General features: G+C 40.9%; 1 pseudogene; it reads right to left on the bottom strand.

Moving 5' to 3' along the window:
* Positions 1–397: 397 nt before the first annotated feature.
* LOC150004682 (uncharacterized) lies at positions 398–1,640 on the bottom strand (annotated as a pseudogene).
* Positions 1,641–13,310: the final 11,670 nt, after the last annotated feature.

Consider the following 13,310-nt stretch of genomic DNA (forward strand, 5'->3'; position numbering starts at 1 on the left):
GGTTAATTCCCTTAAGTATTATGAAATGTCTTTCTTTGTCTCTTTTCATGGCCTTTGTTGTGAAATCTATTTTGTCTGACATAAGAATTGCTACCTCAGCTATATATTTTTTTCACTTTAAGTTGCTTGAAATACTTTTTTCCATCCTTAACTTTCAGTCTGTGTACTTCTTTTGTTCTGAGGAGAGAGTCTTGTACATGGCATATATGTGGCTCAAGTTTTCTTATCCATTCAGCTACCCTATGTCTTTTGATTTGAGCCTTTAATCCATTACATTTGTGGTTATTATTGATAGGTACTTATTCATTGTGATTTTTCCTATTGTAGCTGTGTTCCTCTCTGTCCCTCTCTGTTTCTTTATCTTCTTTTTTTTTTCTTTTTAAAAACAACACTCTTTATTGAGGGAAACAGCTCATTAAAAAGATACATGGGTACATAGACTATAGTTTTTCATTATTTTAGTGCTTTTGAATGCCAAACTTGGAATAGCAGGCTCTCCAACTGAATATTTGGTCCTCTAAAATATATAAATATCCTCCTTTAACAAAAATAAATTGAACATACTGTTGAAAAAAACAGCAATTTTTGGTATAGGCCTGAGTGAGCTTGAAAAACAAGTTAGGTTGTTTCAATTGTACATAAGGAACATTCTAGAATCCACCTAAAACATTTGGCAGAACAACTGGCCTGAGGCTATGGAGTTGTTCTGCCTCCAAGGACACAGGGTGCATGGGAGAGTGCTAAAATTTCACAATAACCACAGAATCCCTTACTCAAAATTAACTAAAATTCTATAATGAATATGCAACAATAGTAAAACAATCTCAACAGTTACTCAATGTCTAGAAAGCAAATTGTAAACTTAGAACAAATATCTCAGCAGAAACAATAGTCAAAATGTTTATAAAACTTTGAAGGTGAAAAAAACTTCATATTAATAGATGTCTTATGCACAAGTACATTTGTTTCCAGGACACTGGGGACAACCACAAAACATACAACATAAGAATAAATCCAAACTGCTTAACCTTCCACCATTCCCTTGAGTGCTAAACCCAGACCACCTTTGGCCACTTGCAGAGGTGTCTTTTCTTCTTTATTCTCAATGTAAATACTTGCTCCCTGGGACACCAGCAGTTTTGCTTCTTCCACTCTTTCCTCATCACAGGCTAAGTGTCCTTGGCTGCTGCCCGGTGCATTGCTGTGGCCTCATAATGGTCCTTAGCATCTGGATTAGTCCCGCCTTCCAGTAACATGACAGCAATCTCATGCCTGTTTTTGGAAGCTGCATAATGTAGGGGAGTACAGCCATTTTGATTGACAGCATTCACTTGAGCACCTCTTCCCAGAAGTGCTTTTACAATTTCATCCCGGCCAGCAGAAGCAGCAATATGAAGAGGAGACCAACCGGCATCATCTTTATCATTCACTGGTACTCCAAGTTGCAGCAAGAATTCAACAATTTCTGTATGTCCAGCTGAGCATGCCCAATGCAATGCAGTTCTGTTATCCTGGTCAGTTCTAGTAGCCAGAGATTTATCGTCCAGGATCTCCTTCTTCAACTCCTCCAGCTTCCCGCTGTAGGCCAGATTGCAGACCATTAGGTTAGACACAAACCCCTCCATTTCGCTTTCCCAGGATCTCTGTTGTTTCTTTATCTTCTTAATGCAGCCTCTTTAGCATCTCTTGCAATGCTAGTTTATTGGAGTTGTATTCTTTTAGCTTTCTTTTGTCTGAGAAAATCCTTATTTCACCTTCCAGTTTGAATGAGAGCCTTGCTGGATAAAGTAGTCTTGGTTATAGCCTTTTATTTTTCGTTGCTTGGAATATTTTTTTGCCATTCGCTTCTGGCTCTTAGTGTTCCTGATGAGCAATCTGCTGGTATCCTTATCAGAACTCCCTTGTATCTTATTAACTGTTTCTCTCTTGCTGGTTTTAGTGTTCTGCTTTTGTCTTTGAATTTTGCCATTTTAATTATTATGTGCCTTGGAATGGGCCTCTTTGTGTTCATCTTCATGGGGACCCTCTGTGCTTCCTGGACTTGCATGACTCTTTCTCTCATCAAGTTAGGAAAGTTTTCTGTCATTACTTTTTCAAACAGGTTTTCTATTCCTTGCTCCTCTTCTTATCCTTCTGGTATTTCTATGATATGAATATTATTATGTTTTATGTTGTCCTGCAGCTCTCTTAAAACCTCTTCATTTCTTTTTTTCAGTCATTTTTGTTTTGTTGCACTGCCTTGGAATTTTTTTCTACATTGTCCTGCAGCTCACTGATCTGATCTTCTGCTTCATCTAGCCTGGTTTTAATTCCTTCTACTGTGTTCTTCAATTTAGAAATTATATTCTTCATTTCCTGCTGGCTCTTATTGATAGTTCCTATATCCCTTTTAATGCTGGTGTAGCTTTCAGTAAGTTTCTTGTAGCTTCCTTGAAGTTCTTCATAGCTTCCTTGGAGTTTTTTTGGAGTTTTCTTTGCACTCACTGAGCTCATTGAGCTTCCTTGTAACCATTGTTTCGAGTTCCATGTCTGATAGGTTGTTTCCTCTATTTCATTTATCACTCTTTCTTGACGTTCCTTCTTTCCTTTTTATGTGGGGTTGTTATTTTGTATCCCCATTTTGGGTGACTCTTCTTATTTGTTTCTGTTACTTGGATTGGTCTGCTTTTACTCCCTGTCTTTGTGGTGTGACTTTCTGTGATAGGAGACTTGTGGAATTCAGTGTTGAAGTCTCCTTGATCTCCTGTATTTGATGCTCTTCGGATGCCCTTTATGCCATTTATTTGAGCTGTCTGGTTGTACTTGGGTTTTGTTTGTTGTTGTGTTCTTCTTTGGTGGGTCCTTCCCTCTACTGGTTGACTGAGAGTCACTCCTCCCACCGCACCTTGTATACTGTTTTAGAGGTGCACTTTCTTTACTTCCTCAATCTGCTCTTGGTGATGTCAGATCATGTCCCAGTCTGGGCTTAGGTAGCCTGTTTGAGACTACCAGGGATCCACTGTCTTTGTCTCCTTCTGTTGTTGATCTGTTCAATCTGTGATCAGCCATCAGGCTTGAGCACAGCCAGGCAGTGCAGTTTAATTCCTGCGGGTGGGACTATTGCTTCCCCTCAGGCTGATGCCACTTGGATGGGAGTGGTCTGTCTATAGGACGGGGTATGAGTCATTACTTGGAATCTGTCAGCTGCTCCCCCAGTTCTCTCCTCAAAGCCACTGCCCCGAACTCTCCTTAAGCATTTCCAGTCCACTCTGCCCTCCCTTGTCCGAGCCCAGGGTAAGTGGGTGCCAATGTATTTTCTTGTGTTGTTGCTTTAAGTATTTCTCTGTGTCTCTAGCTGTCTTTGGGTGGCAAAAAACCCTGCGGCTTTTCACTTTTCAGAGCTGGATTCTGTTTTACTCTCAGCTCTGTTGCTGTAGGCTGGGAAGCCCAGCTGGGGATTTAGACCTCACCCTTCTCAGAGGGGAATCCCTGGATGCTGACATGTTTCTCTGTCCCCTGGGAGCCCAGTCAGCCCTCTTGAGTCTCGGCACTTCCTAACAGTCACGTTGTGATGAAGTGGCCTTTTCTGTCTGTCTGTGGTTATAAAGTTTCTCTCCAGTTAGTGTTCAGTTGGTTATTCTGGATGATTTCTCCACAATTAAGTTATAATTCCAGACTGGTCCTGGGAGGAGGTTAGTGTAGCTTCCACTTCTCCACCATCTTGGATCTCCTGCTGGTCCTTTCTACTCTTCTAGGGAAAGACCTCCCCACTTCTGCCTTGTGCACCCCTCTGAAGTTAAAAAATGCCCCATCTCCCCTCTGCCCATTACCATCTTAACTGCAAGTCAAAGCCTGAGGTTGAGCTCATCTTCATGTTCAGCCAGACTCCTGTCACAGTTGCCTTCTTCACATACCTTTTTCTGATCAGGTGGATTATTATTAATTTGTACCACCCAATTTATCATTTGGTATATTGTCTGCCAACCCAAATGAACCCACTTGAGAAGCAGTGCTCATTTCAGATACCTCCATGAGTACCTTCTACATAGTATGTGCATAGTATGTGCTCAATAGATACCTGATCACTGCCTGGTCAGATGTCCATTGTTAAGAAATAAATGCCTATTTATGATTCACTTCTCTGGGAAAAACCCAACACTTTACCAATATACCAAAGACTTCTATTCTTCCTACATTTGACTGGAAATTTAAAACCTGTGACAATGAAGGCAATGGAAGGTATAAAGCCAACTTTCTGAAGCTAAAGAAAACCTCAGTTGTAGCCTCTGTGAAAATTCTCCAACCAATAACTTTAGCTCTGTGACCATCTGAGACTTCACATTTCTCATTGATTGCATCTTCTCATAAACATTTTCATTGTAAGATGTTCAGCAAATACAGAACCTGAGAAGCAGGAGAACTAAAAATTTCAGCCCACATGCTAGTTTCTTTCAGGAATATTAGACCCAATTGGTCACTACTTAACAGACAGACTACACATTTGTGCCTGATGATTTGTAAAGATTCTGATCTTTTAAGGATAACTTATGTTTAAGCTAAAAATTAATCATGATTTGGAAAATAATCAAGAACATGAAGGTGAGTTATTATGCAAAGGGTTAGGGGTGGTCTCCATAGTCTAAAACACCCGTACATAATTCTTTGGGGAGCATGCATTGCATAATTACATGTCCAGTTGCATTTTTGCACATGCAGTTTCTTGATTGTACCTTCAAACTAAGACTTGAATACAAGTAAAGTCTCTTGCACTTAGTTTGTATTCTCTCTTTTTGTGGATAAACTTGATCAACCCAATTTTGGAAATACGGCCTTCGGTGGCTCATTTTTGTGTGATTGGTACATAATGATACTCATCAGTAGCTTATTGCTATGCAATCAGAACTACTCAAGATTTCAATGCTGCACTAATATTAACTTCAACCATTTACTATTTTAATGAAGTGAGTGTTGATATAAACATTTGCATATTTATTTGTCAATACAAACAGATTTGATGTCAAGTAATAAGGTCATTAAAAAGTAATCACATATTTACATTTTTAATCCCCATTTCCCTCCACTGCTTGCTCCATTTCCTTTCCTCTTTACTACTGTACTAAATACTTTGATGAGATAGCATCAAAACCACAGTATTGGGCCACTGTGAGCTTTTCCATTATAGACTCTGTCACCAGCTTTCAGTAATTTGCTGGCAGGTGCCAACTGTAAGGAGGAAGGTCACTTTCTCTAGTCAGATTCTTGCAAGAGGCTCAGAAGTCACTGAGCTGAGCTGTGATTTGTTTAGGGAGTTTGATACATCCAGTAAGTCCCAATGAGCCAAAAAAAAAAAAAAAAAAAAATTCAAGCAACATATATGCATCCTGTGCCAAGCTCCTGCTCAAACCTATAGTCCTCCTGCTGCTTCTCACTGTCAAGACAGCCCAGATCCAGGCAATGAAGGTGTGGCTTTGGGAGATAAAACAACCTGGGGCATGTAGATGAGAGGAAGGAGGAAGCTGGAGCATCTTTCTGGAAGCCAAGATGCTGAGTGTTAGAGCTGGAAGGGATCTTTGAGATCCTCTGACTCAAATCTTTACTATACAGAGCTGCTCAAAGAGGTAATGGATTTGCTTAAGTTCTTATAGCCACTCTGGACTGGAACAAAAATACTCTTCAGAATGGTCTTTTCTCAAACCAAGACAAGGGACTCAGCTACCATGCAGAAATAGGATCAACTGTGCAAAGCCATTTCTCCATATTGTATATTGTATGTACAATACATACATTCATTTTTACCACATCCCTCTGTGCCCAGTCTCTCTGAGTAAGAGCTGTTGGGATCTGCTCTTTCTTCATCAGCTACAAGCTTGGTGGGAGAGTGAGTCAAGGTATCCTGTCCTTTCCTCACCAATGACAGGCTTGTAATCCTGGTCCAATATTATTCTTTTGTCTTGGGATTTATGTTGAGCCACAGCAGATTAAAAATCCTTAGAGCTGATTAATTCCAAGCTAACAACCTGGTAGAGACTATCTCAAGGTCATGATCCCTAGAACCTAAAAACTGCCCTGGCACTTTCACTTTGTCTTTGATTCTGGGAGTGGCCCTATCATCTGTGGCAGATACTGTGGGTGGACTAACTTAGTGGTTCTTAACTAGGGGTGATTCCGACTCTCCGGGAGAGTTTTGGCAAAACCTGAAGACAGTTTTGTGGTTTTAACTAAGGGAGGGATGCTACAAAACAATCTACACTGCACAGGACAGCCCCTACAACAAAGAATTACCTGGCCCCAAATTTCCACTTGAGTAAGGTTGAGAAATACCGGGCTAATCTAATACCTATTTCTGATCCCCTATCTCTTGTCTGCTTCTCTATAGAGGATGAGAAATGTTCATTTTTTCAGCCTCTTATAGATAAGTATTAGGGACCCAAATGATAGAGTTTTGGCCAGTGAGACTTAAGCTGAATCTACTTTCTTAACAAAAGAGACAGGAGCAGCTAGTACTCTTTCTTTAAAGTAGGTGAAGCTTGGTGTGCTGGCAACCATTTGGTGACTATGAAGGGAAAGTGAAGAGAACCACAGGTACTCAGTCTTTGAATCAACTTCAAAGGCAATCAGATTTTTTGCTGTTGAGGAAAAATTAAATCCTCACTTTTTTAAAAGCCATTAATAATCTTTTACTTTCAGTTGAGGGTATTCCAATGGTTTTCTTCCTTATATATTGCTTGTCTGCTTATGTTAGGTAGGAGTCCATTTTTGTATTTTTGAAAGAATACACCACCTGATAGAGCACAGTAAATGTGAGCTTTTGTGGATCATAAATTGCAGCCAAAATTGAGTTCTCTGTCTCTGATTATTCTTGAGGCTGCCTAAATTTTTGGCTACATATAAAAACCTATGTGGTCAATGTTTTTCTAGTGTTCAGCAGTATTCTTGGATCTATGTTTTGTGATAAGATTTGTGATAAAAATTACCTTCTGCCTTTTAACTATCAGTCAGAAAAATCCTTCAAATGATAGTTAACTAAACATGTACTCAAAGTAGGCTTTTGGTACTTGAGACTAGGAAATAAAGTGCAGAAAGTGTTTTATACACTCCACTGTAAAGGGGCCATGAGGACTCAACAGCAGGCACTTCAGTAGGAATAGAAACTGGCATGTGTTTGAATGGAGAGCTAAACCTCCACTCACCCATTACTCTTCTCTCCAAGCACTGCTCCTAGCATTCTTCCAGGAGATGGGGCAAAGGACTACCAGGGAGCTTTCTCTGACCACTAGTGGATCTGAATTTCAATGCCAATCTGAGTTCAGAAATCAGTGTTGGAATCAGGTCCAAAGACACTTTCTCTGATTGAGACACAAATGGCAGCTTCCCTCTTCCAGCAACATGGGTAGGCCCTCCCATAGTTCAGGCACTCAGCTGGATCCTCTCATAGTGCAGGAACTCCTTCCCTGTTCCCCCTGCCCCCCACTCCAATCAGAGCTGGGCTGATCTGCCCTCTGCCTCACTCTCAGCCAGAAACCTACATTAATTGTTTTATTTTCTCTGGTGAGTCAGTGAGGCACCCGGGCCTTAGCTGCTTAGCTCCTCAGCTATCTCTTGATCAGGGTGACAAAGTTTGGCAATTTCTTGGAACTGAAACATTTTTTAGAGGCAATTATATGTGTAGGGATTGGTAGCACAGATTCTGGAGTTTGAGTGCAAATGGGGCTTTACTCCTAATAATAATAGAATAACGATAATAGCAGCAGCAGTAGGTAATATTAATGAGGAGTGACCATATGCAAAATTGTTCTAAGTGCTTATTAAATATTATCACACTTAGTATCTGTTTGAATTTCATCAAGGTATTTAACATCTTTGAGCTTCAGTCTCCTCAGACAAAATGAGAGTAATAAAAGGGCCCATTTTAGACTGTTACAAGGATTAAAAGAAATGACACAGTTGGTTCGATTCCCAGTCAGGGCACATGACTAGGTCGCATGTCAGGTCCCCACTTGGGGGCGCGAGTGAGAAACAACTACACAGTGATGTTTCTCTCCCTCTCTTTCTCCTTTCCCCTCTCTCTAACAAAATAAAATAAAATAAAACAAACAAACAAACAAAAAAAGAAATGACACAGCAAAGCACCTGATTATCTGGTATTTTTTAATGTTAGCTTTGAAGATTCTAGGTGACAGGTCTTGATCAGTGGAAAGTTACCCAAAATTCATATATAAATCATACATTTTAAAACAATACATTTTTGTTTCAAATTTTATTACCTAATACTGTTCCATTTGACTTATTTTGACTTTTTAAGAAGAAGCCATCATGAGCTGGACTTGGCTGCATCTCTTCCACGCACAACCCATCACCAACACAACATGGCTGTGAAACAAAGGCTTGGACCCGAGTCTAGCAGGGGCTCCTAGCTTCCTTCTTGCCTCAGGAAAGCTGTAAGGCTTGTTTTTGAGGCTGAATTTTATAGGACTAATGTGAGTGTTGGAAGGTTCATGATTCAGTATTGTCTTCCTTTGCTTGCTAGAGCAAGCTTATAATTAATAATTTAAAAACTATTTGTCAAAGTGCCCAATCCAATAATCTGCTGTAAAGTTGGTGGGAAAGTGGGCTGTTGAACTGGGATGAGGTAAAAATTATTAACAATTAATAACAATGATTGATAATAATAGAAGATGTGGGTCCTGAGTGCAAAGTACCACACCTTGCATTTCATTAAGTCACATATCCATGTGAGACATTACCCCATTGTACTAATGAAACAGGGTGCAAAGCAAGAGGTCTCCCCAAAGCAAGAGGTCCCCAAAGGGAGAGCTGACAATACTGTTGTTAAGATACTTTGCATATCTATCACAAACTGATAGCTCGTTAATAGCTGTATTACCACTCCAGGGCAAAGGGTCTACTTGACTCTGAAAGCATTCAGTGACTCATGACATGGTGGGGATGGGGGCAGCTTCTATAGTACCTGCTTGCCTGCTCAAGAGGCAGTCAGGTGGTTCCCCCTGCATCACTGAGTCACTCTTGTCCTCACCTAAATGGCAGCTGAGAGAAAGTAGAAGACACAAGAAACTGGCAAATGTAGCTCATTGTGGGAGGAAATAAATAGGAGGTCATGCAGGAAGCTCCACATCAGGGTTTAAAATAGGGGTGGGCAGCCATGAAGTGAGAGTGCCATAATGTAGCAGCTAGGCAGTTTGTAGGAGAGTTGGTCTGCCATGGGAGAGATAGCAGCCATAAGGGAGAGAAGGGCGTGCTGCTGCTCTGATCATGCCTGCTCTAGCTGATTCCAAAGCAATCAAAGACTCTGCCTTGCAAGACGCTGACTTGCTGTGTGGGGAAAATGGAGTCAGTCAGGCTCCCTCACCCGGATGTCCAGGCATGAGCAGTTTAGAAATAATAATTAGACTCGCATGTGCAGAACACTCACTGTTATGTAACAAATGATGCTGTATTTTGGCAAGCAGCTGGCTTTGTCTATACGTAGTATATAGGAAAGATGGGACCCCCGTTGGCAGAGAGGCAGAGACAGTGCCCAGAGAGGGACACAGAGTGCCCAGAGAGAGAAGAGAGTGCAGTGCAGGAGAGCAGCGCAGCATGGATCGTACCAAATAAAGGCATGTCAGACATTTTCCACAGCTCCATGTGTTTTTATCTTTCTATCTGCCTGCATCTTGAGTGAACCTGCTTTGGCCTCAAGCATTTACAGAATATGCTGCCTCACAGACCCAGACTCTATCTGGACTTTTAGGACTTTGGAACTACAGAAAAGCCACTCTCTTGGGGTGTGTGCCTTCCTGAGACTCCACCATGATCCAGTGCAACACAGCACATTTTCTTGGACTATGACATGGAGGCTGAGGATGACATACCCAGATTCTGAAGAAGAATCCTGTTTCGAGAGGATGGTGACTTTGAAACCCACAAGGGTACCTTCCAGAGGGACTGGAGAACTGTTTGCACAGGCAGCTTAAGATAAGGATATGAGGAACTATGGGCCTTGTTTTTGGCTTATAGCCTGGTGGGGAGCAAGGAAAGTGCTAGCTCTCATGGGAGAACAGGGCTCCAGCCACCACCACACCCACCCCCGCTCTGGGTTTTCATCTGTTTGCTCCATTACACTAAAAATAATACTGACTCACTCAAGGACCCAGCTAGGAATTGGCAGAGCTGGCATTTGAACCTGAGTTATCTCCAAGTATAGTTCTTAGAACCACTGTGCTGCAGAGGATGCACAGAGAATTCTAAGCATCCTGTAGCTATTATGGGCAACCTCACTGCACAGGTAGAAACTGCCACACTGGTCCAAAATGGATGAGGCTCTGTGGACTTCTGGAATGTCAGTGTTGGCTGGGTGAGATGGGAAGCCCAAGGCTTCCTTTGGGCAGGAGCTGAGCCCTGAGGAAACTTACCGGGAAAAGGAAGATTCACCTCACAAACCCTGGTACTAGATACTGGAGTATTAAGTTGGGAAAACCTTGTGCTATTTTCCTGCAATTTTGTCTGATAAACTATATAAAAAGCCCCCAGGGTCGTTCCTGTACCATTGATCCCCATGAAATGTATCTCAGTCACCTCATACGTTGTGGTGATATTTATCTGAATCCAGAAGAACAGCGGTCTAATATGGGACAGAGCAGGCCACAGCTGTTTGGCCTCCTTGGTGTGTGCTCTGCAGAATCTGGGTACATTCATAAACAAGTTGTCACTGAGGTTCCGGCCAGCCTTACCAAATGCGAATGCACTCAGGGTTGAACCTGTAAACTCTTGTTTCATTAGCTGTACCTTTCTAGCTGCTGTTTATTATTTCTTGAGATAAATGAAAGTCTTCTCTTTCCTGCCAAAACTCTTAGAGAGAATCCTGGCTTTTTTTTTTTTTTTTTTTTTAATTTTCCTTCTTTAGGTTCAAAGATAAAATTACATGTAACTCATAAAGAAATTTAAGGTAAAGTTCAAATTACTAAATGCACCCTACACTGTTAATAAAGTGAACAACTTTTAAGGAAGGGCTCACTAAAAGACATTCAAATAGTAAAGGTGTACTTTTAGCCAGCAGTGACAAAGAGAGGCCTGCTTGTCATCAGACAAGACAGTGGAGTCCCAGAAAATCTTAGAGAATTCTTCAAGTGAGAGATCTCTCTCACTTTTTGACTCTCTCTGCTCCTGGGAAGCAGCCATGTTTGTCCAGCAGGGGAACCATATGTGGCTGTGCAGGCTGTGCACTGCACAGTCTCACTGTGTCAACAAAGCTGATGAACAAAAGCTCCAAAGCAATTCTCAGTTTATCATAAGATGTAATTCACATGGGGCCTACATTGTAAGGGGCCAGTGGGTGCTTAATCATTTTGGAGTCATGACAACTTTTGAGATCCAGAACACAGCTACAGATCCTTTCTTCAGAAAAAATGTATAAACTCTGACTAGTTTGAGTATGATTTAAAGGGGTTCACGGGTCCTCAAACCCCACCCATGATCTCTAGTATTTGGGGTAAAAATATTATTTAAAAAATACCAGTTTCTGACCATTTGAGAAGCCAAATCAAAATTAGAAGCTTGCTTGGTGAGAAAATAATAAAATATTTAATGGTGTTAGACTAAGAAAACATGGTGTATCAAACTCCATGCTGTGAATAGCTTTACTTTGGCACAAGAAAAATTTCAGTCCTCAGGAGGTTCTCTGTCCTCCAAGGGCAAGGCAAAGATAGGCAGTGTCAATTCTGGATGTACAAATGCTCATTTTTTTCTTGACTTGGATTTTAGATCAGCACCCAACTAAATCCTTGACTTCCTGATTGGCACATTCTTCCTTTAAATATGTGTATCCATTTAAGCCTCACTTGCTGTGTGCCATTTTGAGCCTTCAGGAGATCTGCCCTATCTTTGCCCTGATCTACTCTGTGTTTATTTTACCTTTTAACGTTATGCTGTGCTGTCTTATTTCTAAATTCTCCAAGAGACCCCTGCCCCCACACACTAGTTTTAGATTAGTATCTATGATAGATCCCAGACATAACAACAAGAATAACAGCAATTAATATGTATTCTGTTCATTCTATGTACTCTGGCTATGAGGGACATAGACTCATTTTAATCTCATAACAAACACTTTGCCATAAATACCAACTGCTGTCATCAGCCCCATTCCATAGGTGAGGAAACTGAAGCCTAGAGCAGTAGTACAAAGTTGTAAAGTAAATGGCAGCTTCGTATGGCAAACTGTATCACCTGCCAGTGGTTGGCACACTTTTTCTGAAAAGGGCCATATAGATAGAAAATATTTTAGGCTTTGTGGGCTACAAGGTCTTTGAAGCAACTACTTCGCTCTGCCATTGTATTGGGAAAGGGGCATAAGTAATGTTAGAAATGGGTACAGCTTTGTCCTTAGGTCTTAGTTTATCATCCTCTGTTCTATACTGGGTTCCATGACTCAGAGCACAGAATATTCACAACTTGTACACAAACATACAGTTTGGTAACCTTTGAAAGCAAATTTGAGTTCTTATAGTTAAAAATATATATACACTAGTAAAATACTGATTAAGTCATACTTGGAAAATAAATTACATAAAAATTTGCCTTAATTATGTGTTTCAAATTATGCAAGGCTTCAGGAACCTCCATATTCTTTATTTTCTCCAACTTTCTGGCATGCTTTGGTAAGGCAGGGAAGACATCTCCTTATTTACTAACCCTATAGCATGCTGGGTCTGGGGAAACAACATTTTCATTTTTAACAAGGAGCTTACAAGAAAAATTTATGCTTATGTTTCCAAGTCACACATTCTGTAGTTTTAGGAGTATCCCTGTTCTCTCTTCAAAGCTCTATGTTATTCTACTTTTACCTGGGGAAACTGGTCTTAAGATCAATTAATGATGACACTGGGGTTTGTAGTCCTCTCGATGCTTTTACTGTCTGTGTCAGGAGAAGGTGGCGATGGCACGAGAAGGGCAAAGCAGCCCAAGATGCTAGGACCTGGGCATGGGGACATGGGGTTCTCCTTGTCTGTTCTTAAGGGAAGCCAGCAGAGGAGGGGGAGCCTTGGAGCTATCAGAATAGCAGGTGTACTGCCTTGAATCATGAAGAAGCTCAGTGGTGAAAAAAAAACATACTCAAGAATTTACCAGGAAACCTCTTCCCCAACATTTGAGTGATTTTTCTAAGTTTTGAAAACTTCATTTAGGTTATCTGTTATATTAACAGATCCCTTTCTTTTTCTAATGTTTAACTATAGCAACAAAAGAACAATTATAATGAGGCTGATAGCTACAGCCAAATTTTCTGCAGCATGTCGAATGTCTGAGCACCACTCTTAAAACTATGCATAGACCCA

Source organism: Furipterus horrens, unplaced genomic scaffold (assembly GCF_987537825.1).
Source record: "Furipterus horrens unplaced genomic scaffold, mFurHor1.1.pri manual_scaffold_7, whole genome shotgun sequence".
Lineage (NCBI taxonomy): Eukaryota > Metazoa > Chordata > Mammalia > Chiroptera > Furipteridae > Furipterus > Furipterus horrens.